The sequence below is a fragment of the Medicago truncatula genome, unplaced genomic scaffold, assembly GCF_003473485.1.
Source record: "Medicago truncatula cultivar Jemalong A17 unplaced genomic scaffold, MtrunA17r5.0-ANR MtrunA17Chr0c01, whole genome shotgun sequence".
Lineage (NCBI taxonomy): Eukaryota > Viridiplantae > Streptophyta > Magnoliopsida > Fabales > Fabaceae > Medicago > Medicago truncatula.
In genome coordinates, this window is record NW_024340360.1 from 539,575 (window position 1) to 551,093 (window position 11,519).

An 11,519-nucleotide genomic window follows, 5' to 3' on the forward strand; every position below is an offset into this window, starting at 1 on the left:
GGACTTTTGAAACTTAAAGGACGAGTTTAGGAAAAATGATAAACTTAAACGATCTTTAGATGCATTTGACCATTACAATATGGCATACTCGTCCTCGGGTGAATGATTATCAGGCGATACAGAGAATTTAATTTGAAACAATACATTATTACAATAAGAATCGCGGCTTATAAAATTACTAAGACCGAAGACGAAACTTCATTTCAACCAATTCATATTTACACTGACATAATCAAGTATGCGCAATAAGGGGTCAAATTTATTCGATTACGGGTGAAAGTAATACCGACATTGTGGCGTACACGACATGCTTTGAGATATTGTTGCGGAAAATTATACGGGTGAAATTTGATTCGAATACGGGTGAGATTGTATTACGGGTCTAATTTTTCATTATTAAATTTTTTATCAACATTCTACAGCACACGCTCTCATTTGGATGATTAAGACGCGATAAATAAAAGTTCATTGGAATGAATATTTAATCGGAACAACATTGTTAGAAACATGCGCTATTTTAAGGTGTCAAAAAATTATTGGCTAAACTGCACTTTTCGTCCCCTATGTTTTAAAATGTTACAATTTTGGCCCCCTATTAAAAAAAATTGTAATTTTGGCCCCTTTTATCAAAAAATTGCTGAGAAGACGCCACGTGTCCCAAAAAAGGGGTCATAATCGCAACTTTTTGTAAAGATAAGGGGTCAAAAAGCATATTTCCCTTATGTTAGGAGGTCAGAAGAGTATATTTCCCTAAACATAGGGGTCACTTTTGCCATTTTTTTTAATAGGGGGCCAAAATTGCAACATTTTAAAACTTAGAGGGCGAAAAGTGAGGTTTAGCCAAAATTATTTTATCCCACAACATTTTCCCCCTAAATATATATTATTAGATGAGCATGAAAAAAAATTTATATTACATACAGCTAATTCACAACAATAGTATATATTAATGATGTTATTTAGAGACAATTATAATAGGAATTACGATCCCCAATGTGTAGTAGAACACTCCATTGAGACTAATTATAGCCTATCCTTTCACATTTAATTGTGGGTGGATAGTTTGTAGTGACTAGCTATTAGAAAATATTATTTCACAATTAAAAAACATATTCCTTTCACATCCACACCATCACTTATACAAACCAAACACAATCACGGTCTTCACAACATCATCCATCGTCTCTCACTTGCAGAAAGCTTTTTTCATCTCCAATGGATCTTAATGCATTTGATCCAAACATTTTCATCGATGAAAATGAAAGGTAAGTCCAAATAACTATTCACTGTTAAACATATTTATACTAAAATTTGTTTATACAACCTAATGTGATAAAATGCATGTTTTGCACGGTTTTAGGTGTGCTCCCAACAACTCAACAAAGCTTTGTGACATGTCTTTTGCATCAAACCAGCCTAAGGATGACAGTGTAAGGACACAAACTTAAATTCTAGTCATCAAACCTCATAAAAATAACATTTGTAACACACTTTATCATGATTTTTTCGATTTAAAGTAAAATAATGTTTATATTAATTTTTTTTTTTGAAAAATCGCAGTTCAATGCTGTAGAGGGACCTTTAAATAAGGGTTCAAAAATCCCTAATCCAGTATCAAATGATATATCTCTTGCTGATTTAATGAAAGCTGTTGAGGTGAGGGTTTATAGATTTTAAAAGATTTTATTTGGTTTATAGTCATTTTTTCGGTTTGTATTAGTAAAAAAAAAAAGGTACAACTCAGGACTAAATGTTAATTGTAGTAACAGCATAAAAAATTTAAAAAATGCAGAATCTGAGCAAAAGGTTGGATGGTATGGAGGTTTCCAACAAAAAGTTGATTAAGGATGCCATTCAAGAACTGAAAAACCATGTTCAAACTCCAAACTCAATCAATGGTGATTGCACTCACAAGTACACTTGTACACCATCACCTGATGTTGAAGACAAGAGAAAAAAGGGCAACAAGACAACTGATTGGGTAAAGAATATGGAAAAGCTGAAAAACTGTGGAACAATTGACATATCAGACAACGAAGAAGATGATTCAAATGGTAAGAAAAGAAAAAGGGAATCAACTTCCTATGTGCGTGCTGATCAGATGAGCAAGCGTCAATACATAAACAAAGACAAGCAAGTAGAAATGGATACAAGCAACATGAAGGATGAAGTTTCACCTCATAGCCTTGGGATCAAACCATTTAGCAGTGATTATAGAAGAGGAGTTAGAGGGAAGGTATTGTCATTAAAACTATGATAGATTTGCACTATTTACTCAATTAAACTTACATATAAATATTTATTTACCTGGCCCTTTATAACAACACAAAATATAACATCGCAGGAATCGATGACAACATCTGCTTCTGGTTCAATGCCAAGGAGGTTGTCTTTTACATCTTCACCATCACCTGGTGAAGGTTCGAAGGGTAAAAGTTGTGCCAGTCCGTACGGAAACAAGAAGGCAAGCCCAATGACTGGTACTGTGAAACGGAGTTCTCCGCTTGGTAGGGTGAAAAGTGGAGCTGCCATTGGTAGGACAGCTGCTTCAAGAAAAACCACTGCCCTCATGGTACCAAAGGTAATTCAATGTTGCAGAAACTTTATAACATAGCAATAACAAAATTAATACCTTAAATTGATTGATAATTTAGAAATGGCAAACTAACAATCAAAATGTTTCTAACAGCATTTTAGGTGCTCTTTTAAGACAACCGCGAATATGAACCTTGATCAAGTGGAGTTAAGGATTTGTGCTTATGTTTTCCATGATTCAATTGATGAAATGTGTGTGGTTTTCAACTCATAATCTCAACAGCTCTATAATATAACAAATGTAGTATAGGAGATAACAAAATTTTTAACTGTTCATATGTAGGGATACCATTTTCAAAGTTGGAAGCAATGAATACACACGGGTTGATTTCCATTGCATGCTCCCTGGAATGTTAATAAGCAGCGAGGTACTTTATTTCATCGCCATCATGCTTTCCATAAACGGCCGTACACTTTGATCGTAATTTTTTTTTCCATGATTCAACCAATGCTGTGGTGTAATGTACTAGCTTTAATGGTGTAGATTATCCTTATGATGCCTCTAAAAGTCTCATGGCAACAACAGAACAATGTATGCCAAACACTATGGTGCTTGCCACCATCATTCTCGGTAAAACATCGCATATCATATTAACATAGATCAAAATATGTTTTTAAAATAAACACAATTTCATGAAATCCAGTAATTACTTGCATATAGGAGGACGTTGCTAGGGGGAATGCAATTGAGGACTTGCACGCTTACTATGGAAAAGATTGGTTGGGTCATTTTGAACGACTTCGCCTGGTATAATCGTTGCAAATTAAATAATTGATTGTTAACATTCAAATCAACAAAGTAACAGTGTTTAATAATTTATTTGACTATCACTGTAGATTTATGTTCCTATAGAGGATAGTCGTGGCCATTGGTCTCTTATGGTCATATCCATCGATGACTCAAAGATATATCAGTTGGACTCCCACTTAACAGTGGATGTTAGGGAGGGACGGCGCAAGACTATCCGAGACATTGTAAGTTATGCAACATTTATTTTTTCCTTCATGCATCGTTTTTAATCATCGAATATTAATCATGGAATATTAATCATGATCCAATTAGGTCATATATAATATGCATCGCAACATATAAGACGTAGTTATAGTTATTGATCCATAGTGGCCAAAACAAAATTATGATTGGCATGATTTTGTTTCATTATAACAGCTTTTATTAATCAACTTTGACTCCAGGGTGCTGCACTAGCTAAGTTGATTGAGATCGTGTATGACGGTTGCATGTCATTTTGTGCTTTACCGGATTTTCAATATTGGGATATCGAACTTGCAACCGGTATCCCAAATTGCGGGACTAGGTATTGCTTCAATATCATTTCACTTGACAAATTATATCAAAATAATATAATGTTAAAAAAAATAAAAATAGATTGATTAAATTTACATTGTGTTGGTTGAGAATTTTTTTTGTGTTACAACTGATAAGTGTGATACGATATGGTCTTGTAGTGATAATTCAGCCTTGTGGGTGGTGGAGTGGATGAATATGGAGAGCAGCTTCACAAACAATTTGATGGGAGTGGTAAGAAATTTATGTAGTTCTTGATACAAGATTACATAAATATTCATCTTCATAACTATAAGTGAAAAATAAAATGTAGATTGATGAAGATGTCTCAAGGATGGCTGTCACAATGCGACTTTTGACTGGAAATCACAATGAGTGCAACAATGATCTTATTAAGAATGCCCGCGATTACTGGAATATGATGACAATCAGAGCTAACAAAGCTTGATATTGAAGTGGGTTCTAACAATTTTTTTGATGATAGTCAGTTTGCTGCCATATCATGAATCATGAATATGATTGGATTTTGATTATCTTGAACTATGCCCACGCTCCTTCACTCTGTTTTGTACTATTAAACATGGTCTGTAATCTATGGCTTCATCAGCAAAACATGTTGCTTATTTTGTAAATGGGCTCAAACCAAATACCATACTCGACCCAGGGCCCAGTCTTATTATAGCCAACTACTAAGATTGCTTTTTTATTTTAAATTCAGCTGTATCTGTACAATTTCCTCACCATGGACCTTGGATGGCATGGTAGGATGAAGACCTGATGCATGTTTATTTTAATAGCATATATTTATATATGGACTTGGTCAATGACACTACATTATATTAGCAACATTGATAACAATCACACAGTTGAAAATTATTTAAGTTATAACAAATTATATATCGTCGATCATAAGCTTTATATAAAATGACACTATCCGGTTTGAGGTAAAAAAAAAAAAAAAAAGATACAAAAGCACCATGCATTATAGACACTATATGATGTGAGGGATTCAAAAATCAAATGTTACAAAATCACAGTGCAATATACACGGAACACCTACATGATAAAAACAATGTAAGACCAAGGCAAAAAGGCCCCATCATGACCCCGAAATCAAGTAACGAACCCAACAATAAATACAGATCTTTTAAAAAAAAACAATAAATACATAATATGAATAAACAGGGGCGGACAATAAACACATATCGGTGTTAAGGACATCCATTGACATCCTCCTGTTTCATAATGACAAACATACATGGCTTTGACATGAACAATAATACAGCAATCGAGTGTTTCATATTAATTTAACAACACAAATAAGGCAGACTACATCAGGTTGTTCAAAAAACTAAACATTCAATGTTGCGTCCTTGAGAACCAGTTATCCATTATAATCTCAAAATGATCTTAACAAAAAAAACCTGGTAATATCAAACAAAATAAAACTCCATAAATAAACAACTGAAGAATGCACCTACAAGTCAAGATTCAAATCAACCGTAGATCTCTTGTCATGTCCCCAGAACAAAATCAAATCATCACAGTCTTCAAATTACCAGCATCTGGATTAATTTCAATCACAGAAAGTATAAATAAAAGAACAAAATCTATTATGGCATACAACAGTTTTATATCGTTACAAAAAACAGGAAAATACTTACGATTAAGATATGTGTAGACCTTTGCTCCTTAACCGTCGCTGCTCAGACGTACAGATGTGGACTGAATAGAACCGCGTGGACCAGGATCACCATCAACATCCAGTGTTGGACAGGCTCTTCGGCTGTGCCCAGTAGCGCCGCATATACCGCAGGTCTGTGCCCGCCTACATCTGCCTGCGATATTATTTACGCTAGGTCCACTGCCTTGTCTCCTTGAACATGGAGGATTTAAGATGTTTCCTAACACAGCTGGAACTTGTCTACTATCTGGTACATCCTCGTTGGAATACTTCCCTTTCAGCTTAGCAAGTTCATCGGTCAAATATTCTAAAAATCTTTTATAGTCGTCAATGTCCTTGTAAGACAAGTCAGCAACTTCCTTACTGAGATTCACCAAAGTCGCATGTCTTGCGACCAAGTGTGAATCCCAGTAATGTGAACCATCCAGGTAATTGCCACTAATTGACTCCTTTGCAAATTGTGACCATCGATTTAAAACAAGACAACTAGGGATTTCTACACTGTCCAACATAAACCAAAACAGCAACAATATGCTCACAAGGGATTCCAATGGATTCCATTCTAAGACAAGAGCATTTAAGTTCATTGTTTGACGGACAATGAGAAACACGCCAAACATGTCTATCCCCTCTATATTTTGTCACTGAATATATTGTAAAGGACGACATTTCTTGTGTATCTACCAATGAAATTAGGGAAACTTTTTTCAATACAACACGTACCATTTCATAAATCTCCTTTGTAAATTGATTTGCAGCTGACCTCTCAAGGGACCTGAGATTGGTTTGCAACACTGCCGTTCCATATTGAGATTTGAAATCTGCCTCGACCTCCCTAAAGCGAAAATAAGAAACGCACCTATGAAACTGTTTAACAAAATCAGTCATGTTCATCTTTGAGTTTACATACGGACCCATGTGTGAATGAAATGCCTCGCACCTCGATGTTGTACGTATTCCTGCAAAGAAATGTCCCCTTATATGGGCTGTTTCCCACATCTTCTTTTTCTCGTACAATTCATTGATCCAATTGTTGTCTTCTAAACCAAACCTCTGAACCATTTCAGTCCAAAGCATTTCAAATTTCCAAACATCCATATCTCCTAGCATGCATTTTTTGAAATATGGGATGAAATCTGGAATACCGATGTTCGACATTACATTTCTTAAGAGATGCCACGCACATAGCCGATGATAATTGTTGGGGAAGACTTTCCTGATCGCATTCCTCATAGCCATATCCCCGTCCGTAATTACAGATGTTGGATGCTTCCCTTTCATTGCAGCCAAAAATTGCTCCAACAACCAAACATAAGTGCCCTCTACCTCATTTGAAACAACGGCAGTGGCAAAAATTATTGTCTGGTTGTGGTGGTTGACTCCAGAGAAAACAACAAATGGACACTTATATTTATGTTTTTTATATGTGGCGTCAAAAGCAACGACATCACCAAACACATTATAATTCCTTTGGCTATCACCATCAGACCAAAATAAGTGTTGCAACCTACCATCCGCATCAACCGTATGCGCAACAAACATTGCTGGATCTTTAACACGAAGATCCAACAGATACCTTACAACACCTTTAGCATCAGACCAATTCTCTTTTCTTTGTCTAAAAACTTGATTATGTATATCCTTCTTCAAAAAACCCACTTTATCATACCCACCAGCAGTGTTTGCAAATGCACCAATCATTTGCGGAACTTTTATGCCAGCATTGCCAAAGTTCTTAACTTGAATCTTATCTGAATTAGTTAGCTTCCGGTGTGGAGCCAGCAACCCGCAATGCTTCTTCTTTAACAAACCATGATTGTGCTCAAAAATAAAAACTGTGATGTACCACAGCTGAGACATTGTATCGATATGCACTCGAAATTTTGCACCACAACCGCATCTTGTTTCGTCTTTCAGACCACACTTGCGTGCCACGTCGGTTAACCCCCTATCTTTCCTAAAACCTTGAAGATTACAAACAAATGTTTGTTGAAGAACTTCTCCATTCTTGTTTTTAACAATTTGATCTTTACGAACAGCAAACCCATTCATCTTTTCAAACCAACAATAAAACTTGTATGCAACCTCAAGACTTCCAAATCGAAACTTCGAAATATCATCGTTGCTTAAGGTAAACAGATCAACCGTTAAAAAATCATTTACATCATCAATAACAACTTCCTCGTTTTGATTTTGATCACTGTTGGAATCTTCTTCAAAGTATTCTGATTCATTGGTTGCACCAGGTTCGAGTCTGTCATCGTTATCATCCATCTGACTTTCACTAACAACAACATCATCCTCATCATGGTATTCATCACCTGTCAAATCCTCTTCTCCAGCAAATCCGTCACAATCTTCGTCGTGGTTGTCGTCAACATTTACATCACCATCTTCACCAAGAGAACCTTGCTCGTTGTCAAAATCATTTAACCCCCTTTCAACATGGACATTCTCGCTATAATTGTGGACTAAGTCATCCATAGCTTGCTGAAATAAACATTTATACAACAACATCAACAAAACAGAACACAAATTGCTTCTTGGTCATAATCCTAACCACAATATAATAATATATGGTTATTTTCTTTTTCTAAAAAATAATTTATAGTTAGATTCACTTACATGGTAAGCTTGCAGTACTTCTTCTGCAACAGCATCACCATCGACATCACAACCAACATTTCTGGTAGCTTCCATGTATGTGTCTTCGCATTCAAAAAATTTAAAACTTCAGTTACATTCTCACAACAAACCAAGATTACTTACTAAGTACTACCAACACAAGGTGTCAAATAACATAACTCTTACCTTCAGATCTCATCCTCTGAACTTCTTTGTCCAAACATACTGACAACCAAAATCATGTAAAATACCACCAGATCCGGTCAACATATAAACGGAGAACTTCAAAATCGATAAGGATGTGAATGAATTTTCTTTGTTTATGTAAATAAAATGGTAAGAAGAAGCGAGGGAAGGGAAATAGTAATTGTGGATCGGGGGTTGTTGGGGTTGGTATTTTAAAAATGAGAAATGATATTTGAACAACCATTTTTTACAACTTTTGTGACAACTTTCTCTCTCATACTCACATTATCTTTTTACTTTCTCTCTCTATTGCTTTGGTTTTTGTGCCACTTGTAACACCCCGTTCCCAAAATTTCTTAAATAGTAATGATACAACAATAATCAGAGTAATCATAACAGGCATGCTACATTTATTCATTTAAAAAAAATTACTAAATAGAAGATATAAAGAAATCTATTTAATCAAACGTCGTTCATAAAATTGTCATTAAACTCGCAGCGGATTATTTTCATCATCATTCAGTCTTCAATAATTATCCTTGGCATAAAGGCCATTTCAACATAAAAGTCAATCGCTAAATAGCTACATCAGTTATAATTCAAAAACGATACATAGGAAAGAATTAAAATAATAAAATCCCATCCCACGTATCAGAGCCCTAGACTTTGTGAGCCACCACCTACTACTCAGGATCACCTGCAAGTTACCCATAAGAAGGGCAACATTTTCAAGCAGAAGGGGTGAGATTCTCCAACAATAATAATAATATATAATAACATAATGAATCTAACACCCTATCATCATAATCATTCAACAATCAGAATACATCATTTATTATCAATTTCATCATTCAACAACAATGTCAACAGTAACAATGACTCATGCGACTACTCGACTTCACTTCTAAGACTCATGCAAGACATGACAACTCTTCTAAGACTCCTCAACAAATGCAATCATGCATGTGGTACCATTTCAGAGCCGAAGCTCTCATCGTTATAGAATGGTTAAAGCATTCTTTTATCAGGACATGAGTCCTCATCGTTAACATCGTTTTGAACAACATCGTGTCCCATCGTTTTGAACGACAAAGCGTTCCAGAACCGAAGTTCTCATCGTTTTTATGCTTATGCAACTGACTCCACTTGTGTATATCTGCATACAACTCAACAACAAATGCATATGTACTTATATGACTCGACACCTTTTCAATGCAATATATTCATCCACTTGATTCAAGCATTCCAACATTCAAATTCATAAAATTAACCAACTAATTATCATCATGATTTTAAGTAGGATTTTAAGTCTATACAAAGGTTATACAAGCTGTAAGGAACATCTAGAAATACTCAAAAGGATCCCTTAGTGCGTGAAGCAAGATTCAGAAAAAGGCTAACTAACACTCAGTTCGCTTAAGCGACGGCTAGCTCGCTTAAGCGACCAACTTACAGTAGGTCTGGGTTCAGTTCGCTTACGGGTCGCTCACGGTTCGCTTGGGCGAACTTTGGACAGAATCAAAATGGTTTTTCGCTCACAAGGTCGCTTACCATTCGCTTAAGCGAATTCTTGGCAGAACCAAACTTAATTTTCGCTTACTAGTTCGCTCACTGTTCGCTTAAGCGAACGGGTAAAATCTGATTTCTGGGCAGCTACATGAATGTTCGCTTAAGCGACGGCTGGCTCGCTTAAGCGACCACTCATCTGGGCAGGGTACAGTTACGATTTTCAGACTTCTCATCACTCCAAAAACCCAATTTTAATCCCCTGATTACCCAAAACGTTTTCCTGAAATGTTTACAGGTCCTATATACAACCAGTTATCAAAAGAAACAGCAAATCGACATCAACAACAACAATTCATTCAAATCAAACATTCATTCAGAACTTTCAAAACTTCATCCATTATATTCTACCTTCATCCAATTATGATCAACATCAACAATACAGAGTAGGAAATCATATTAATCATCAAATACAACTTTATAAACCTAAATCTTACACATTTTCTTCAAAATTGCCATTAACCCTAGTTTTCCCAATTTTACCATAAGAACAGTTAAATTGCTTAATTTTCAGAAATCATATATTATCACTATTGAAAGATGATCCCACCCTTACCTTAGAATTGCAAAGACCAAAGCACAGCAAATCAATTCCTAGGTTCTTCTCTCTTGGTCTTCTCTCCTTGCCTTAGCTTTTTCTTCTCCCACTTGTTTTCACGTTAAAATAGTTTCTCACTTTTCTTTCCTAAAGTGTAACTCCTCTTATTACATTAAACCTCCCCTAAATTCTATTAATTTCTAATTAATCCCTAACCTCCTAAATAACTCTATTATTCATTTTATTCTATTTATATTAAATTAAATCATATAAATAAAATAACACATCAAATAAGTCACACATAATTTCATAAAATGCATAAAAGACTCTAAATAACTCTAAAGATAAATAAATAACGACTAGGGCGTTACAACTCTCCCCAATTTAGAGAATTTCGTCCTCGAAATCTTACCTCAAACAAACAACTCCGGATACGATACTTGCATCTTACTTTCCAGTTCCCAAGTCAAACTTTCACCGGTTGCTCCACCCCAAACAACTCTTACAAGAGGTATCTCTTTACCCCTCAAGGACTTCACCTTTCGATCGTCAATCCTCAAAGGTAAGGTCTCCACCGTCAGGTTATCTCTAACTTGCACATCATCTCTCGGAATAACATGTGAAGGATCAGGTACATACTTCCGCAACTGTGACACATGAAACACGTCATGCAAATTCGAAAGATGAGGTGGCAAACCAATTCTATACGCCACAGTTCCAACTCTTTCTGAAATCTGATAAGGACCGATGAACTTTGGAGTCAACTTTCTCGACTTCAATGCACGTCCTACACCCGTCATAGGAGTAACCCTCAGAAAAACATGGTCACCTTCCTGAAATTCAAGGTCTTTCCTACGCTTGTCGTGATAGCTCTTTTGTCGACTCTGCGACGCTTTCATCTTCTCCCTAATCACCCTAACTTTCTCTGTAGTCTCATGAACCAAGTCCGGCCCCAACACAACACTTTCTCCCGACTCAAACCAACATAGAGGGGTTCTACACCTCCGACCATATAAAGC